Genomic DNA, 19792 nt, shown 5'->3' with positions numbered 1-19792 from the left:
CTTTAAATCAACTATTTAATGCAATCCAACCTTGCCACTCACCAATTATATGTATCATTTCTGGAAAGAAAGTTAATTGACAGGTTATTAGAACACTGTCCATTTTATCCCCAAGAAACTTCACTGCATCCAAGCCAACTTTATATATACCCAAGTAAGAAGCAGCATCTTGTATATTTAAAGAAGTTTTCCATGCCAAGGCCAGTGTGTCAGCATCATTTGTTATGCTTGAATGCTTTATGAGGCAGAAGTCCCAAACCTGACAATTTAACTCTCATTAGCTTTGGGACTGACTCCATATGCCAGCCTAGCTACACTCTGGACAAACTATGAACCCTTTTGCTTCCAACTCAGCCTTAGGTCCCCACCTATTACAGGACTTGAGCAAAATTTCCTTTGCTGTCTGTGGGAGCAGAGGGGAAGCCAAAGTGCAGATAGTTGAGCTTCCCAGAGTCACAGAGAGCAGAGCAGCTCAGCTTTGCTCCTGTGTCCCAGTGCTCTGTGGCTCCTTGGCTCTGCTAACCCACACCTGCAGCGAGCCACTGCGAGCCAGGAGGAACCACCAGTGATTTTCAAAGAAAACCTTTGGCTGAAGATTTAAACTCCACTTGATCCAAACCCTTTTTTAGTGCATGACTCTGAACCAGGGCAGTTTGTGTATTTCTGGCAGTCTCCCTTCAGCAGGAGGTCACTATGGCAAGCATGCTGGAGAAAATAGAATCCAAGAAGCAAAAAAATCTGTTTGGGGGTGTGTGTGTCTGTGTGTGTTCTGAGAAAATGACAAACCACTGCCACTTGTAAAATATGAGACTAAGTGATTTCTGCCTCCTGTAAAGCTTGCTAAAACACATGTTCCCTTGGCTTCTGCATTTCTTTGATTCAGGCCAGACAGTGGAGATTAATCAGTGCTCAGTACCCAGTATTCCTGAGATTTCACAGCTTCCTTTCATTTAGGAAGGCAAAAAGTCAACTTGTATGGGCTGTTATAACACTTCCCCTTAAAACTTGAGGAGTCATACAGATATTTCCCTGAAATCTTGAATGAACAAATGATGACTTTTAATTTTATTTTGTTAGTCAGAGTTAATCTGACTAATCTTCAAGATTGCACATTACAATCTGAAGGAACCTCTTATTATAGAAACTAACTTTTGGGAGAGCAGCAATGACAAAAGGAAAGCAGTCAAAATGCAGGGGAGAAAGGCAGGAATGGAACACATTGTGTTTCCCCTTGGAACTGTTTCTTCCCATTTATAAGAGTTTACATCCTTCAGACAGGATTTGAAAACAGTGAATCCCACTCCTGGCTATTCACTCCCACACTGATACACACTTAGCTCCAATTTCTTGTTTCTTTTCCCTCCTACCTTAACCCTATTGCCTCAATCTGTTACAATCAGAAAGCTGACATTGTATTCCCACCACCCCATACCCACAGAGTCAGCACTGAAGTCAAAGCCACAGTTCATCCTCTTCCCATGACTTTAAAGCTCCTAATCCTCTGTTACATCAGCCATAAGGACAGTGATTTGTTGAATCTGCCCAGCAGACTCCTGTCCTTTTCTATTGCTTTGCAGAGATGGTGCTTCCATTAAAGGCACATCCTCAAGGGCTGCTGGAATCTCTGCTGGGCCAGAACTGGCCCCTACAATGTAGGAACTAAAGAACTGATCCAGGCAGTAACAGAGGAATTGGGACACAATGCTTCCCAGTTCATTCATCCATCTCCAGCTGAAATGGAGCTGGCAGGGGTGAAATGAGGTCAGAACAAAGTAAAAGGGAAGTGGAATCTGTCCAACAATGAACCAGGTGTCAACATCCACTGCACAGAGCTGAGCAAGGACAACACGGTCACCCTCTGCTGCCCGCCAGGGCATGGTGGAATTCTGAGCAGATGTTAATAGGATGAATACACACCACTTGTACAGCCCCAGAATAATAATGCCTGTGAATGCCAAAAGCATATTGATCTCCTGAAGTGCATAGTCAGAGCATCTAATGGCTCCAGAGAGAGCAGGGAAACACGAAACACTCAGAAGGGGAAGAGGAAACAAAAACAAAAAAAACCCCAAAAAAAACAAAAAAAAAAAAACCAGAGAAGATGTTTCAGATTGGAGAGTTCTATCAGCTAAAAGAGCCTTGGGGCACACAGGGATGTTAAACTGCTGCTGCACAGACACATTCTGAGGGACCCAAGAACACAGTTTGTGCACAGGAATGAAAGAATGAAATTACAGAACCTGTATAATTAGAACAGGTCTAAACCACTTCTTCCAGACAGAATATTGGAACCAGGAAGAACCTTGAGGGGAAAATAAATCCTTACTGCACTGTCCTGATGGACCAGAACTGTGGAAAAAGAAAAGCTAACACCAGTGACAGAGAACAGAGAATGCAGATACTGTTCAAAAGAAATTCAAAGAGAAATTCTTTCTATTTTAATGATCTCAGCTGTTATTAGTGATGCAGATGAGGGCTTTGTTCTAAAAGGAAATCTCAGAGCTAACCTGTGGCATCTTTTTCAAGTAGGAGACATTGAAAGCTGCTTTTTACACCAGGGCTGTGTAACTGGGAAATTCAATTCATTCTCTTTGCTTTGATATCTATTTAGTTCAGCACTACACACTGTCAAAAGCAAATTGTTATCCTGCACTGCACCTGAGGGCCAAGTGGTCCATATGCTGCACAGAACTGATCCAGTGTTTTCACCCTCTCACAAAGACATGCAGCTCTTGGAGGGAGGACACGACTCCAGCACAACAGGACTGCAAATTACCAGCTTGGTCAGAGGGTTTTTCTTTTTATGAGCTATAAACCAGACCAAAATACACTAACAGAGATATCCTTGGAAAGTTCACTCCAGCACAGGAGCATATCAGAATTCTAGCAGCTCTGGTCAATAGTATTATATATCCCCTGAACCACTAAGGACATTAAGCAAACACACTGCAGAGATGAGAAAAGGTTCCAGTTATCCTGAGCTTCCCACTCTCTGACCACAAAACCACACTCTCACATCAAATGGGGAATGAACTCAAGGGACAATTTAATCTTACACCCCTATTCTAATTAATAATCCTACTTTATCAATATTTGATGGAGTGTTATTGTGTCTGCTCTGGCCATTTCACTTTTCAGAGAATGCTCTGAATTATGCTGCTCAGCAGCAAGGCAAGAGCAGTGCACTCCTTTCAAGGCAGGACAGACTGGAAGCACAGCACATCCTCTCCTCAGGCAGAGCCCCTGCAGAGGGTCCTGCCTCAGGAGCAGCCCAGGGAGGGACTGGCAGCTGCAGCATCTGCAGAGCTGAGCACCAACTGATGCACAAACATCTATTGACACAGCCTTAACGGCCCCTCCCCACTGTGGGCCACTGTGCCACCACTGGATGGGAAAGAAAATAAACTCATACCCTGAAAACCAAAGCACACCAGAGACAACACTGAGCACAACAGAGCCCAGGCATCATGTGTGTTGGCTGCCACAGAGACTAACAGTTAATAAGGAACAAAACCAATTATGACAAGAAAAACTCACAAATTTCTGCAGACAAGGTGTTGAAGAGAAGGAAGCAGACTGTGCTGAACACAACAGATATGCCTGGCCCTCAGCACAAACCTTCCCTCATGGCACACAGGCTCACTCAGATGAGTGTCTGACCAGGGCTGCTGCTGGGATTGCATTTCCACAGGGCCAGGAGGTCACTGCTGCTCCCCAGCTCCTTAGCAGAGCCATCCACATGAGAGTGCTCCCTGCTCTGCCACTGCAAACACAGGAACTCCCAACAGCTGCCTTGACATGAGCAGCAACATGAACTCAGCAATGGCAGTGCTTCAACTACAGGCAATTGCTCAGGGAAAGGCACTCAGAAACAATCACATGCTGCTACAGGAAAAGCAAAACATGCCACAATCCACATCACACTCTTTAAGGATCCTCTTTGGGAGACAGAATACTCCAAATTCTCCATCAGTGCAGAATGATTAAGATCTGACCCTGCAGTTGAAGAGCTGAGACCCAAGGAAAGGTGGCACAAACCCAGGGATACAGAAAGGGCTTTTCTGTACTTCCCTCAGACTCCCAGTTTCTGCATTCCGTACCTTCCACCTGCCAGTACACTTTCTCAGTGCTGCCCAGCTTGTTCCTCTACAGCACAAGTGCCCCCAAAGCAGAGCTAGGGACTGAACTATGGAAATACATTGGCAAGCTCTCACTTTACTGTCACATTGCACATTTTCTCAGTTTCAGGTTTTACTGCCTTATACAATGTAGTAGCATAAATGCAAGTATCAATTAATATATAGAGAAGGTGCAGAGAAACAGATGAATTCATCCCAGTTCAAAGGCTGAGAATAATGGCTATTCAGGGGACAACAGGCTGCAGAGTGCCAGAAGAAGCTGGACAGATCCCTAATTACTCTGTGCCTTCTACACTTAGCATCTGTCTCAAAGTGCAAAGAAGCAATTAAAGACAGCTAACAATTACAGGAGGCTTTGGTTCAGGTCAATGGAGAACCTGCTCCTAGGGAGCTCTGTCCTTCACATTCCAGCAGGTTGTGATGTCAAGAGATGGTCAAAGGTCAGAAAACCTCTACAGAGAGGAAATAAGTCCTGAATAACAGCTGTCCAGTGAGTCAAAACCACTGCTCATGCAAGTTTGGAGGGAATTTTGTGTCATTTGTTCTGTCTTTAGAGAGAAGAAAAGTTGGCATTATCTTTTCACAGCAATGATACAAGCACAGAACAGCAAACAGATGGAGGTGTCATAACAAAGTGTGAAACAGAAAAAAGAGTAAAGTAGGAGCCCCTCTGCTTGAGATCTTCGTGCTGTGAAATCCTGTTTGCAGTGACCTGTCAGGAAAATGCCTCAATTACAACAGGCTGGGCTGAGCACAGGTAACTAAACCCCAGAGACAGAGGGTCTGACACACCCCAGGAGGGGCTGGGGATCCTCACCTGGAGCAGGGCACTGGGCAGGGTGAGGGCTGCAGATGGCACAGCAGAGCCATGGCTGGGTGCTGGAAGCAGCCCTGGAATCCAACTGCTTGCAGGAGTGTTCATTCTGAGGAGTGGAGCTCCTGAGAGGTGACACAATAATGCTTTGGGTTGTTTGTCTCCAGGAGGAGAAAAAAAGGCGGAAAGCACAGAGAAACATCCCAAAAGTGGAAGGAACTACATGTTACCAAGATAAAATAGCAAAAGGTTTAATACAGTTATCAAAGACTATGTATCCCTGTCACAACACACCTTAGCCAGTTTAACTGAGCAGAGTGGATTTTGAAGGACACTGTTTCATCTATAAAAGGTTTGGAGATGTTACAATTTAGTCTTTTTGCCAGAAGATACTTTATTAAAATTGCTGTAAACAGTAACTTGTTCAAGTAAAGAAGAGGCTCCTCCTGCCACGAGCTTAAAAGGTTGTTAGCCTTCAATTCTGTTTTTGAAGAATGTTTTAGATATTGATTTCTACCTCATACTCAACAGAAGTTTTGTTTTCTCTGCACTTCTGGTGCTCAGAGCAGAGAGCAGCAACATTTCCCCGAATTTCCTGAATCTTTAAATAGATCTTTTCTAACACCATGTTCTCTGATCAGATCTTCCCAATACTTCTCCAGCAGCTGTAGCAAACCAAAGTATTGGGCAATACTGAATTACTCAAAGAAATCTGAGCCTTCTCTCTGCTCATGGGTCTCCCTCAGGGCCCTGAGTGGGCTGCAATAGCACAGACAGTTGCTCTAAATAGCTTGGATCCAAACACTCTACTTGATGGTGATTAAATATATAAAATGTTACACATCCAATGTTTGAAAGGCAAAGGCCCAGGGCACCTCAGCAATATTTCCACACAGAGCAATTATAGCACTGGAAGTACTGGAAATATCACCATGTGATCCAGTCACAAACTACTGATCTAAAGAGAAGGAATCTAGAACAGAAAGGAACAGGGAGAAAGTTCAAGATGTATGATTGCTGCTTTCCCCTTTAATCCCCATGTGTAAGGCAGTCTTTATTGCAGACCTGGGTGAGAAAACAGATCTTGTACACACTCAGCTGCCACACAGACACTGCTCCTAGGAAGGGTGATAGTCTAGGCCATTCAAGGCAGAGCTTTTTTGCTGCTACTGTGAGATTGTACCCTTCAAAAGTTCAGTTTTTTTACTTTTAAAAGGCTGTACTTTACAAAGATGTTGCTAACAGAGGAAGTGAATATATGATACTGCAAATTAATTAGACTTTGTTATACAGTTACACTTTTTTCCTAACAGAATACTAATCCTGACAGCTGGCACTGATTAGTATTTTGGAAGTGGTTCTCAGGAGCTGCTGACTCACTGGGCCATGGTCCCCACTGCTTCAACAAAGCACAGAAACAGGCAAAGCAGAAGCACAGACAGGGCAAAACCCATCTATGGCTCATCAAGGAATTTAAATACATGAAAGTAAGTGTGGCTTTATAGTCCTTCAATTATGCATTGCATCTGAATTATGTATGGAGCAGAGGCACGCAGGAATTCTGGTGGAAGGAAGCAGCTCTGGGCACTGGCACTTCCTCCCCAGGATAAGACAGGACTGCTCTGCACCAGGCTCTCTCCAGTTTAATGGAGCCATCCCCAGACATTTTGCACTCCCATTCTCACAGCAAGGAGCTGTCTCATCCTGCTCAGCAACCCCTGCTGCCCCCTCAGAGCAGCACATTTCCACTGCTGGTAGAGCAAACATTTCCCCTGGATCCTGCTGTGCTCTTATTTAGCCTGAGTACTCTTTGAGAATAATGTAATCCATAGGTACTTTAAACCTATAAAACCTAACTTACTTAATGTCAAGTGTTTAAATACAGATCATGCCTTTCATATCAGTCAGTGCTTTGTAATATATAGCATTTGTCTAATCTGCAGTTTCACCCTTCTGCTGACTGTAATGACTGTTTTTGCTACTCTAAGTCAATATTTACACCTTCACCATTTTTGTGAGGCACAGACACTAATTGCCTCTTATAATGCCACATAATCTGGCTGCAAGGTCTCTTGGAAACAAAAGTCAACTTTAATCATTATATCATTAGTCAACACTTACCATTACCCCAAGTTCTGCCATTGCTACTTACACTGGATCTATAACAAATGTACACATACACAAATCATGCATGAGTACAAAATCTTCACATGCAGTCCTTACTTCCATCTTCTTCCCATTTGCTTTTGTTTTCTATTTACTATTTTTCACTTCAAATGCACAGCTGTGTATTATACATGAATAAACAGACTATTCAGGGAAGCAATAGTGGATGAAGGATTAATCCTCTGAGACAGTTTTACAGGTTGGTCTGTCCTTATGCATTTCCACAGCCAGACATCAACAAAGAACATCTCTCCACCTCCACCCCACCTCCTCCTCAGACCGTGCCTCGCACTGGGCAGAACACTAAACCCTGCTCCCTGAAGCAAATTCAGTGCAGAAAGCAGACACTGTCAACTTCAGACACACCCCACACACGGGCTGGCACTCGCTTTGTGCAGGGAGAACTTCAGAAGCTGCAGGTGTGACTGTGCAGAAGGAATATCGGTGCTTTTGTCTTTCCCCGAGGCACAATGACCTTCCCCTGAGCGGGAGCAGCGCTGCAGCCAGCCCGGCACTGAGCTGCAGCTGCCACGCGGGGGCAGAGGCTGAGTGCATCACACGGCGCTGCTTCAGGGAATGCACCGGCAACGCTCAGCCTCTGCTCAAGGTGACTCTCAAGATGATTTCTTGCCTCCTCATTAATTACTATCCATATTTATAGACAAATTAAAAGACTCAAACAAACGTTTATTGAATTAATCACTTCGAGTTTTAGTGGAACAAACAGTATCAAACCAATTCATCAGCTCAGGGGCTTATGAGAATTTAACACAATTTAATTTTTTTCTGTTCCCTCTGTGGTATCATGTCTCACACAAGAGTTAAAACACCAAACACTGGCAGAGTTCTTTGTAACAGAAGCAGCATAAGAAGTTCTGAACTATCAAATATTTGCTTCAACTCACAATGAAGAGAAAATTGATTTGATGCAATAATCAAGTTAGGTTTGCTTCTACACCCCTCTCCCAAAGACATGGTGTCTAATCTTTGAGTATTTAGCTGATAATTCAGTTACCAGCTTATTGAGAGCAACTACAAAGACAGTGTGTGCTACTCACTGTGATCTGGATCATGTGAATGAACAGAATTCCACCCAAGGTGCACCTGAACACCTGCTCTGTGAGACCCTGCCATCCTCCCACTTCACAGGGAGCTGCACATTTCATCCTTCAGATGTGCTACAGCAGCCAGGATCTGTATAGCACATTCCAGGTATTTTTAGATCACACCAGGTCAACCAAGCCCCTTTTCCCCTCTCTGCCACACCATTCATGAATCCCCCAATAATGCAGCACAGCTCCACTCTGCCCTCAGTATTCCAGCCTTGCTTTCACAGAGTTTGGCCACTTTCCTTTATTCAAACCCTGCACATTCTTCTGCTTTTCAAGTAATTGAGCCTTTAGCTGTGCTAATGCATGTTTTTATTTGCAGTTCTCCCTGGGTTTGCTGCCTGCAGCATGGCACCCAGCTTTAAGCCAGGCTTGCAGTGGCCTGGCAGGGCTGTGGGAGCAGCCCCAGCAAGGCCCTGCTGTGACAATGACAGGGACTGGCACAGTGCTCAGTGAGTGACAGACACACCACAGCACTGCCACTCTGACAGCCTGCAGCTGGTGCTTGTCCAGGCTTCTTAATTCCAAATTTCCATCACCTTTCTAATGGTAAAGCACCTGAACTTACCAAGAGCCAGCTCTGAGAAAGCAGCATGAATGATTCCAAGCATTTTTGCAAAAACAAAACAAAACCCAAACACATGAATGCCTTTCAAGGCCAGCATGAAAAACCTTCTGCAAAGCAAAAAATTTGAGAAGATCACACTATACTTGCTTAGGAATCAATCACATGATCTGAAGAGGAATACTCATGCTGTGTTCAAATAAAAATGGAAGCGGGATTGCAAAGTGAGAAAAGAGCAATTTGCAGGATAGAGCTCACTCACAAATTGCAGGAACAGGTCACAGTGGATAATCTTCTGCTCTCAGTCCCTTCCAAGTTCCAGACTTCTGCAGAAACAAAACAGAAGATCCAATAAATCTTTTATGAATTAAAAAAAAAAATTATAATGCCATCCTAGGTACTTCTACTCTTCCCCTTTAAATTTTCCACAGAACACTGTTTTTGCAGCTGCCAGTTGTGTGACCTTGCTGGAAGTGGCCAAGGCAGAGATCAATTAGTGAGCACAGGAGAGAGGAGCAGCTTTGCCTGCGTGGTGCTGTCCCCTGGGAGGAGGGCAGATCGTTATCCAGCGGGAGTGCTAACACAGGTTGGGACTAACTGCAAGATGCACAATGCACCAAAACCCAAAGGAAATGGCAGAATCTCCTCTTTTTAATTTGGCTTTCACATTTTACATTTTCCTATAATTTAAAAATACTTTAATTTTGCAGATAACAAAACCTTGCTACACTAAATGATATCTACAATAAACACACCATGCTGGCTTCAAACACAAACGATGAATCGAGCTCTCTACACCCTCAGGAAATCTCCACTATCCCCCATTTCACAGCCAGGGTGAAGTGAAGCACAGAAGAATTCAGAGATTTTAGTGTACACACTACAAACCACAGGGACAGAGAAGGCTAAAATCCCAGCACCTGAGCTTCCAGGCTTCTAGTAAAGGGCCCCAAGTGCTGAAAGCTTCAGAACACAACTGGGGGCTTCCCACTACAGACACAGTGCTGCCTGACAGACAGCTGTGCTCCCAGGGCTGCAGGAACCCCAGCTCCTTAGCATTTAAATGAGCCCATAAATATTTCACAGAAAACTTAGCCTAAAATAAGCCACCTAAAATAAGCTGGTTACTACAGCATTACCACAGTCTGTCTGCTTGCCTTTATTTGCAGCTATAATGCTGCTTGTGAGACACACTATTCCTTAAGTCCTCCCACAAAAAACCCTGAGAGATCAATACTTCTTAAATAAGTAATTAGAGCAGCTGAAATAATTTAGGTCATCAAAGAACAAACAGGATAAATAAAAAGTTATAGTGCTGTGGACACTTGCATCTAATAGAATTTTTAGATTTATTTGAGTTAACTGATAGAAAGGCTGAACAGCAGAGCATGAGACACAACTGCTGCACAGCATCTGCAATGGGAAAGCCAAATAGGATAGCACTACATGCACACCTTAAAATTGTTTGGCAGGTTAATTAAAACAGAAAAAACAACTAGGATACAAGATAACCAACAGGGCTCAGCTTCCCACTCTCAATGCAAGCAAACTCGGATCAAAGATTTGAAGGGAAGCTTCTGATCTAAGGTAGGAAGCCAAGACAATATTCTGTGTAGAGGCATTTCCACACTCACAGATGTGCTACACTGAACCAGCAAAGTACCTGTAAAATACACTGTCCCCAAAATCCAGGTACATTTCTGTCCAAATGCCTAATCTGGCCAGTTTGCACTGGGGCAGGAAAACCCTGGGACCTCCTTTACTGTAAATGCTCATCACAAGGTAACTATTTGTCCAAACATTTTTGGCTGTCCACCATCTTTACAGACTGGGCTCAATTTTCCCTTTGAGGGAAATGTGATACATTCAAAACTGACAGTCAGCATTGAAGTCTCCATACCTCCCACGACACAGGCATCCAACTTTCTCTGAGTGCTTCAGCAGACACACAGCTCATTTGCTAGTCACAGCTCACTGACATCTCCAGCTACTAAATATCCACATTTAGATCACATTTTGGCATACCAAAGTTGATGAAATTTGGAGGTACATGCCTAAAGTCTGGAATATGACTTGTGTCTGTTGCAGATCTGTTTTCCATTTATCACATTATGTGACAGAACTGGTTAGCTCAGCAGCAGCTTCATGGGTACATGGAGTGAAGATCTCAAATATGGAAAGGTTACTTCTAGTTTGTGCAGTGTGGGGACAGCAAATCATCAGAGAGGAGACAAAGCAGACTGCATGGAGCCCTTGGTGCTGGTCAATCCCCATTTACCACTGCAGGCTCCAGCACGCTGCACCTTGCTCGCTCAGGAGCTGCAGCCACGTGGAGATGAACCAAGAGCAGGGTGACAGCCTGCTCTGAGCTGTGCTCCAGGAAACCCTCAGCAAGGTCACTGCTCCATCCCAGGGATACAGCCTGGGAGCAGTTTCCAAATGCCATTGAATTCTGGCTCTATTCTCACTATGTTTTTGATGAAGTTATAACAGTACTTCATTAGAACCAAAATTCTCATTATAGCAAGATTTTTAGAGCATATTTCTGACCACAGTTCAAAATGAGACAATTACAATTATTCCTAAGAGTCCCCCACTGTCTGTTGATGAAAAATTAATCTTGGTAAAGCTTTTTTTTTTTTAAGATTATTATGATTGTGCTGCCAGCTGCACTCAAACTCTGATTCAAGTCCTAGGCTTCAGGGTCACTGATAGACACTCAGTTACTGCTTCCACCAAAAAAATACTGATTCCCAAGACAAAAACAGATATGGGAAGAGAACATGCAGTTAAAAAACCAAAGAGGGAAGAAACCAAACCCACTGAAAACAAAAACTTTTTGTAGCAGAAACAGATTGAAAACAGAAAGGAAATTAGCATTTAGGAATGAAAAAGCCTATTCACTGTTGATGTTAAATACAACACCCGGGGAGAGAGAAGCTGGGTTTATTTTTGATAGCAGCATAAACATTAAAGATAAGCCAACAGCATTTAGAAAATATGGGTGCAGTACAAAGGCTCATGTGATCAGAGCTGTTTTGCTTTTAATCTTGACCTGGAAAACCTCTTGTGTGACAGAGCCTCTTTTCAGTGGAGTCAGTCCTGCCTAGTTACTCTTCCTATTAGTGATAAAAAGGCCACCCAAGTTGTTTCTGCTTTGGAATGGCAGGTTTTCAATCTTAAACTTCAAAGGAAAAGGAAAAAACCTACCCTAATATATCTGTCTAAGGACCTGCACCAATCTCCTGTCATCCCTTATCTGGTCCAATCACACTTTTCCCTGAAACAACAATCCTTACAACTGTATCTCTGTTTTTCTAGAAATGATGTACATATATCCCCAAATATTTATCTACTTGCCACTGATATAAATGAAAACACTTATCTCATATTGATATGAGATAAACACATATCATGTCCTACCCACAAATGGAAAAACCAGCTGATTTCCAGATTGGTTCAGCATGTCTACAAGCCCAGGAACACAGAAGTGCAAACCACATCAACCACAATCGTTGGGAGGGCTCAGGGATCACAGAATCACATCTCAAACCTGCATCACAAATCATCAAGACTGAAACCCATGAAGCTCTGTGAAGCTCAGTCCTGCTTTGGATGTCTGCTCCCACGGTCCAGGTGTGTCCAGAGAGCAGAGCTGCAGGCCAGTGTCACTCCCTTAAGCTGCAGTGTGGACACTGCCAACCCCTCAGGCTCAGTGACAACAGGACCTAGAACCTTCTTTGTGCTCCCTTTCCCTCCCAGCCCACACAGCAGAGATGCCCTGCAAGCAGCTCAGGCTCCGTTCCCACAGGCACACACACCTTCATTCACAACGAAAATGCTGAAGTCCAGATGCAGTACCAACAGCATGTTATGTCATGTTACACCATGTAACAGATCAGAAGACTTCACATGACCATTTAGGGCATAACCTTAATTAGAAACTGTAATTAAATGCCCACTGAAGGTTGGTAAAATAATTTCCTTCCAGTCCTTCTTATTTCATGCAGAATGCTCTGTTGGGTCAGATCACTTCTCCCGTGGAGCCTGGCACTGTCCCTCAAAGCTGTGTTTACTGCTATGAGTTTTGTCATGGCCACCAGAGAAGTTGTACACGTTCAGCAGTGGCCAGAGGGGGTGAGAACACACCCAGAGCACTGAGGGCAGCACAGCCTGCACAGTAATGGAGCTGTCAGGAACACCGAGCTGCGCTGCTCTCTGTCCTAAACAGCACCCAGAAACAGAAGATTAAAGCACTTGTATTTACAAATGTTTCAGGAGGACACTGCCCACAGGCTGGCCCTGGCCAAAGCAGGCAAGTGTGGGATGTGTGACAGGGCCACAGCACGGGGCTGCCAGGTGAGCACTGCTTGGCACAGCAGCATTCACGCGCTGGTTTAAGGAACACTCTGTACCACGGCTCTGCAAAGCTGGGACACCTCCAACAACAAAGGGGATCAGAAAATTAACAAGTACAACAGCACATGCACTCTTCATTTTAACCTAGACCTTTGTTGTTTTTAATAATTGATATAAAGTAACAGATGACTCACTAATTGCACTTCTAAATTGTAACCCAACCTGGAATCAATCACACATGGCATAACTTCTGCTCTTATTTGAAGCTAAATCCACCACAGTGCCTGCAGTAGCTGCTCTAATAATTGCATTAGTCATAACCTGAAAGTATTTCCCATGTCCTTAGTTCCAGTTTTGCTTGCTTTTCAAGCTGCTCCTCATCCCCATTGCTTGAAACATCTCTGAAATGTTACCCTGCAGAGCCTGCTCTGGGACTTGAGGAGCCCTGTGCAACATTTTGTGCTGTGATTCCTCCTCTACTGGTGTCTAATTTTCCTCCAGTATACCATTTTATCTGCTTTGCTCTAGCTCAAAGTCACAGAAACACTCAGGGTTGTAACAGGGCTGCAAGCACTGTGTAAGACTGGTAAAGGGTTAGGTACACAAATGACTGCCAGTATAAATCAAATCATCTTTCGTTTTGCAGAACAAATTCTCAATTTTTAAGTAACCTCTACACTTGATACTTACCTTCTTGATTCTCTCCCTTCCATGCCTGAGATACACTTTAAAATAAAAATTAATACAGATCTTGTAAGGATTTTTCAAAATAAAACTCTTTGCTGTATTAATCTTATGAGACTAATTTCCCATGTAAAGACAGCTTTTTCTATGAAGATTTCTAAAGGGCATGCACATGAAGTTATTTTTTGCAATTCAAAGTCTGTCCTCAGCTGTCTTTGCACAAATCCCATTACCTTTAGTGTATGTCTAAAGGCACAATTTGAAACCCATAGAGAACTGGGTCACTGGACAATGGTAAATCTCCAACAGAGATTTCTGAGTTATGACAAAAAAAAAAATCCCTCTTCCCTCGGGCACTACAGGAGCATTCCCACTTGTCTGTAACCAATACTAAACACTTGAAACTTGACAGGCTGCATTTCATCCTTGCTCACTTAGGGCTTTCCCCTGTCCTGTAGCTAATGACCTCTTAGTGCTCAGTGTAGGATTTGGGGCTGACACTGCATCCCCAGCTGCACACCCAGCACCTCACTCCAACCTCCACACTGGCACCACCCCGCAGCTCCTGACACAGAGCCCTCCTTTGTCAAGCACACGTGACAATGTCTTAGCTATTTCTATGAAAAATCTGTAGGAAACACACATTATTTCCATTGTAGTTACATACTTTAAAAAGTAATTCTTTCTATGCCAGTATTGTCCCAAGAAAGAGCATAGTTACTGTTAATTACTTCAACTTTCACCATGGTAACTCTTACTTCCATGTTGCTTTTGGTACAATTCAATCCCCATCTTTTATTGACTGTGCTTAGAGCTATAAATTCAATTTTCTTCCTTTTTATTCCACGAAGCCTAAAGACAGATGTTAACTTTTTTCCAAGCCTCAGATGTTCTTTTCCTTGTTAAATGTATATCCTTGTACTGCAGCGCCAAAGCTCTTCCAATCTCCTGTATTCTAAATTAATCCATCAATCCCCTTTCCTCTGTGCCTTTGCCCTTGGCAAATCATTAGCCCAAGGGAGAACTCAACAGAAAAATTCAAGATTTCACTCAGACCACAGCTGAAAACATCTTTCTTGTACCTCTGCAATAACTTCACTTCCTGAGGTGCCATCTCTCGCAGATTTTTCGCTCCTCACATTTCCAGCTGCACTGCACAGCCACTCATTTCACAGCTGCCCTTCCCATCCCACCATCCCCACAGCAGCCTTTCTCCAGCTGTGTTTGTGCTGTGTCTCTATTTGATGCAACCAATTTCAGATAAAACTGTTCTCATGTTAAGTCCTTGGACCAGTCCTTGATTTCCAGCTATTATCTTCTGCCTCTTTTCAAGGCCCACAGTAATATTTTAAGGTCACACAGGAGATTTGTCTAAATTCATTCATCGCTTTGAAATCTCTCGATTCAAGAGATGAAAGCAGTAACTGAAATTCCCCATATTTGTTTCTCCTTTCAATCCTCAAACATGACAAGATAAAAGTCTGTTCCAAAGGCAGAGCAATGTCTGTTCAGAACCAGGGTGACACTTCAGCCATAGGCTTGCAAAGCAGCACACAAAGTGTAAATCTAATTGGAACAAGGTGGACCTCTCCTCGCATGTAAACTTATTAATGCACACGTGCTTTCCCCTGCCACCCTAATGCTGAAATCACCCTTTTGAATGAAAGTCACTGTTCCACTTCAGCACCACAAATCTCCTGATCTTACAGCCTTTGGCCAAAGTTCCCCCAAGGGCTGCTTCAGCGCAGCACCTTGTATATTGATTATTTTGGAATGGCGCTCCCCAGTCTTTCATCTTTGCAGCCTGTACAAAATCAGTTTTGAAAAGTATAAAAAGTCATATCAAATACGATTGCCACGCACTTGTATGCTGGAAACTGAGTTCGAAAAGGCACTTAACCTAGAAAATCTAGGCAGAAATTCTGAAGCACTCAAGTGACACCATTTGAGTGTTGAAGCACATTGAATGCTGCAGGGTTATGAAGTTCTGTAACTGTTCTATGTAACACACATACAAAGAAAAAAATAAAATCCCTCAGACTCATCCCTCTCTCCTCATACCTAAAGGTTCTGCTCGTCAGGGCTGCCCTGAGGCGCGATGAACATCAGCTGTGGGAGCTCTCTCCACCTCCACTGCAGTGCCCATCTGCTCTAGAACAGCCACCTGTCTGGGATTGGGAAGAGTCATTGCAGGCAGCTGAAAACTAAACCCATTGGTCTTGATCTCCAGGAAAGAAAGATGGAAATCACTGACCACCACACTCCTTGTGCAGCCCAACCTGCCCAAACTCACCATGAAGGCGCCTTGGTTTGTCCTCAGTCACTGAGGATTCCACAAGGAGCTCAACCGCTCACATGGAAACGCTATTCTTCACCTCAGTTTAGGAACTCGCTCTTTCTGCACTGTTTTGGATTCGGCAGCGGGACATTGAACCCACCAAGGCCGCGCGCTGCGTGAGGGGCCGCGCCCCTGCCCCGGCCCCCTCCCCTCAGCCCTGCCCCCGGGCCCGCCCGGCGCCCCCTCAGCCGGCGGGGCCGGGGCTGCCGGAGCTGTTCTCGCTCGCGGCCGGGGCCGCTGTAGCGCCGGTGCCGCCGCATTTGCCGGTGCCGGGCGCGGAGCCCCGAGCGCGGCCGGGGCCGGGCCGGCCCTGCCCTCACACACCTGCCCGGCCCGCGCCCTCAGCGCTGCGCACTCTGCGCCCGGCACGCTCGCGCCTACGCCGTTTGCGCGGCGGGAGCCCTCAGGTGCGGCGCCCGCGCTGACGACATTACGGAGAGTCCGTAACACACACCGACCTCTCGGAGGAGCTCTACGCAAGCGGCGTTTCCAGGTGCGGCTCGGCCGCTCCCGCTCCGCGCGGCAGCGCCGCTCCCCAGGCGGCGGGCGGGACCGCGCGGGGAGCAGCGGCCGCAGGTGGGGAGCCGGGCGGGCCGAGCCGCCCTACGCCGATTCCGTAAGGCTGCGCCGGCCTGCAGGAAACGGCCGCGTCCGCGGCGCTACGGAGCTGGCGCAGGGCGGCGCGGCGCCCCGTACGCAGTTGGCGTAGGGCGCTCTCAGGTGCAGGGAAGGGGCGGGCGCGCGTTGCCCGGCAGCCGCAGCCTATGGGGGCGCGGGGCGCGGTCACGTGCGCAGCCCCGCTCGGCGCTGCGGAGCCGGAGGAGCCGGACGGGGCCGCGGAGCCGGGACGGGGCCGCGGGGCAGCGCCGGGGCCGGCGCCGAGCGGGGTGAGGCGGGCGGACGGCGGGGAGGGGTCGGGGCAGCGGGCGGCCCGTCCCCGGGCACCGCTCCTCCCACTGCACCGGGCACTGCGGGCAGGAGGCAAGGGCAGGACACGGCGCGGGGGGCGGCGCGGGAGGGGGGGGGGGCGCTGCTGCGCGCGCGGAGGGGCGCGGTGGGGCGGGGGGGGCTCCGCGCTCCGAGGGGCCGCGGGCGGGGGCGGCGCGGAGGGTGCGGGGCGCGGGGCTCGGCGGCGCCGTGCGCGGGCGGCCGCCCCTCTGCCGGCTGCGGGGCGCGATACCTGTGTGCGGGGTGCGCACCTGTCCGCGGGGCGCGATACCTGTCCGCAGGGTGCGCACCTGTGTGCGGGGCGCGTTACCTGCCGGCGGGGCGCGTTACCTGCCGGCGGGGCGCGTTACCTGTCCGCGGGGTGCGATACCTGTCCGCAGGGTGCGCACCTGTGTGCGGGGCGCGTTACCTGCCGGCGGGGCGCGTTACCTGTCCGCAGGGTGCGCACCTGTCCGCGGGGCGCGTTACCTGTCCGCAGGGTGCTCACCTGTGTGCGGGGCGGGATACCTGCCGGCGGGGCGCGTTACCTGTCCGCGGGATGCGCACCACCTGTCCGCAGGGTGCGCACCTGTCCGCGGGGCCGGGGCAGCGGGGCCGCTTGCGCGGTGTCCCGGGCGCTCCCGGGCAGGTGCGGGCTGGGCGGCTCCCGCCGGGCTCGGGCTCGGGGCTCGGCCCGAAGTTGGCTCCGGAGCGCTCGGGGCAGCCCCGTCCCGCCGGCCCCGGGCGGGCTCCGGGCACTCTCATCATTGTTATGGTCTATGGTTTGTTTGGGTTTTTTTGCCTCTTTCATTCTGTATTTGCTTTGCACTGGATTTTGTAATCATTAACCCACTATTCCTTCTGGAAGTGAGAGCGTGAAAGGGATAACCAGGGAGTCACATGCCTGCCACTGAGTAGAGTAAAACTTGAGTTTTGAGTCAAAGTGGAAATGTGCATTATCTGGCTAAACGTCTTATTATTTATTTACATGGCTCTGAAAATGGTGCCTTGTAATTTACAGAAAGAAGAGAGTGAGCATTCCAAGCAGCTCCTGCACAGGGTATGGCAGAAAAGAAAATTTGTAATGTGGGGGGTTCCTAGATACATTGGAATTAATTTTTTTTCTATCTGTATCCTCTAGTTTGTTACCAGTTTTTAAAAGTTTTATTGTACTTTGTCGTGACAACTCAGAAATGCTAAGCATGGTTAAAGCAAAGAAAGATTTAAGTGGGGATTATCATGAAGGACATCAGATATTTCAGATCTCCAGCTCCAAAAATGTTTATGAAACAGTAAGTTAATTAAAATAGCTGGGCTATTTAACTTAAATTAAAATACTTGTGTTCTAGCAAACATTTGAAGTCTGGCCTTCTAGGGTAAAGAAAGAAATTAAATAATTTCCTCCATTCACACAGAATACTTTGACATCTTTGGAAAGAATGGAGAAGAAAGCACTGTTTGCAAACTTGGTCTGGTTTTCTTTGATTTTTAAAGACATGGTAACCATTTCTGAGACCCAAAGGAAGCAGCAGTGGTGGCAGAGAGGAAGGAAGGAAGGAGCATGGGGCAATGCTGGCTACTTGGAGGGGAGGCATTAAAACAAAACTTTAGGAGTGGGAGGTGAGGAGGGCCTGGCAGTGTCTCTGGAGAGGCTGCACTGCTGCACTCCGGTGTTTGCTCAAGGTCGTTGTTCTCTCTCTGGAATTTAACGAGCCCACCTCTTCCATGGAAGGTGTACAAGCTGGGTCAGAATTATTTCCTGCCAGTGTGGAGAGAAATCTGTCACAGCAGACTGCAGCTGGCTGTAGCTTCTACTAAATTCCTGGTCATTTTTAGGAAGTTAGACTTGTCTCTGGAAGTTCTTGGCATGTAAAACTTTCTTCTGTCTGGAGCTTTCCAACCATTTTCCTTTGCCTCACTTTGTGGAGAAGAGGGGGAATGACTGCCAGCAGTGAGGGTTTAGTGTTTTCAGTTCTCTGCTCCTCAGAATCCCATCATTGATGGTGCCAGTCTGGTGCTGCTTTGGCATCTGTAGTTTGAAGAGAATCTGAAGTCTTGTGAGTTTGGTTAGTCCTGGTTTTATAAAGAGCTTTATTTGCACGGGCTGTTCATCCAGACTCGTTTCTGCTGAACTACTGGCAGTGTTTTTCATCTCTGCACAAAGAAGATGCTGATAAAGTGCCAGTTCTTGCTCTGTGTGGTTGACAGGTTACATACGAGGTGGAAATGTAGGACTTGATTTCTTGGGGAACTGGAGAAAGATTCCACATAGAAATCCTTGTGTGGAGCCCCAGAGGTAACTGGTGTCAGTGCTGCTGAGGAAGTGACCAAACCCAGCTTTGCAGCTTGTCCTGGAAGGAATTTCAGACACAGCTGATTTCAAACCAAAGGCTCAGAAGTAACTGAGAAGGCAGTAAGCAGCTGGAAAGGTACAGCAGAAGATAGCATTAGGCAAGCCATGCCAGACCTAAACATGGGAGAAGTAGTTTAAACTCTGGTGGATATGTAGGTTTTGGTGACTCTTTTTTTCTGACTTGTGCACAGTTTTTCCATGGATGTTCATTCAGAATGCAATGCTTAAGGTCGCAGAGCTCTTTTCTTTTGAAGCCCCTCTGTTAATGTTCCTCAAAAGCCTGTGGGTGGACTGAGATTTTTTTTTTAACTGTGAAATGTTGTTTGGAAATAAAAAAA

General features: G+C 46.4%; 2 protein-coding genes across 12 annotated transcripts in view; one reads left to right on the top strand and one right to left on the bottom strand.

Moving 5' to 3' along the window:
- Positions 1 to 16703, bottom strand: part of CRB2 (crumbs cell polarity complex component 2) — a 55880-nt gene extending 39177 nt beyond the window's left edge. The window contains exons 1-3 of one of the 3 annotated variants that reach the window (XM_033077344.1): positions 16130 to 16295; positions 15898 to 16004; positions 9056 to 9119 (exon numbers count right to left, since the gene is read on the bottom strand). The gene's annotated coding sequence lies outside the window, so the exon portion shown is untranslated. Of the gene's footprint in view, positions 1 to 9055; positions 9120 to 15897; positions 16005 to 16129; positions 16296 to 16632 lie in introns of those variants that run through there. The other 2 variants (XM_033077345.1, XM_033077342.1) reach the window with 2 other exon arrangements.
- The window catches only part of LOC117005565 (spermatid perinuclear RNA binding protein), a 59515-nt gene continuing 56313 nt past the window's right edge, over positions 16591 to 19792 (top strand). For 7 of the 9 annotated variants that reach the window (XM_033077355.1, XM_033077350.1, XM_033077353.1 and 4 more), the window contains exon 1: positions 17009 to 17061. The gene's annotated coding sequence lies outside the window, so the exon portion shown is untranslated. Of the gene's footprint in view, positions 16668 to 17008; positions 17062 to 17980; positions 18162 to 19792 lie in introns of those variants that run through there. The other 2 variants (XM_033077347.1, XM_033077348.2) reach the window with 2 other exon arrangements.

The sequence above is a fragment of the Catharus ustulatus genome, chromosome 21 (genome assembly GCF_009819885.2).
Source record: "Catharus ustulatus isolate bCatUst1 chromosome 21, bCatUst1.pri.v2, whole genome shotgun sequence".
Classification (NCBI taxonomy): Eukaryota; Metazoa; Chordata; class Aves; order Passeriformes; family Turdidae; genus Catharus; species Catharus ustulatus.
The sequence above is the reverse complement of the archived record's forward strand: the minus strand, read 5'-3'. Positions and strand labels throughout refer to the sequence as shown.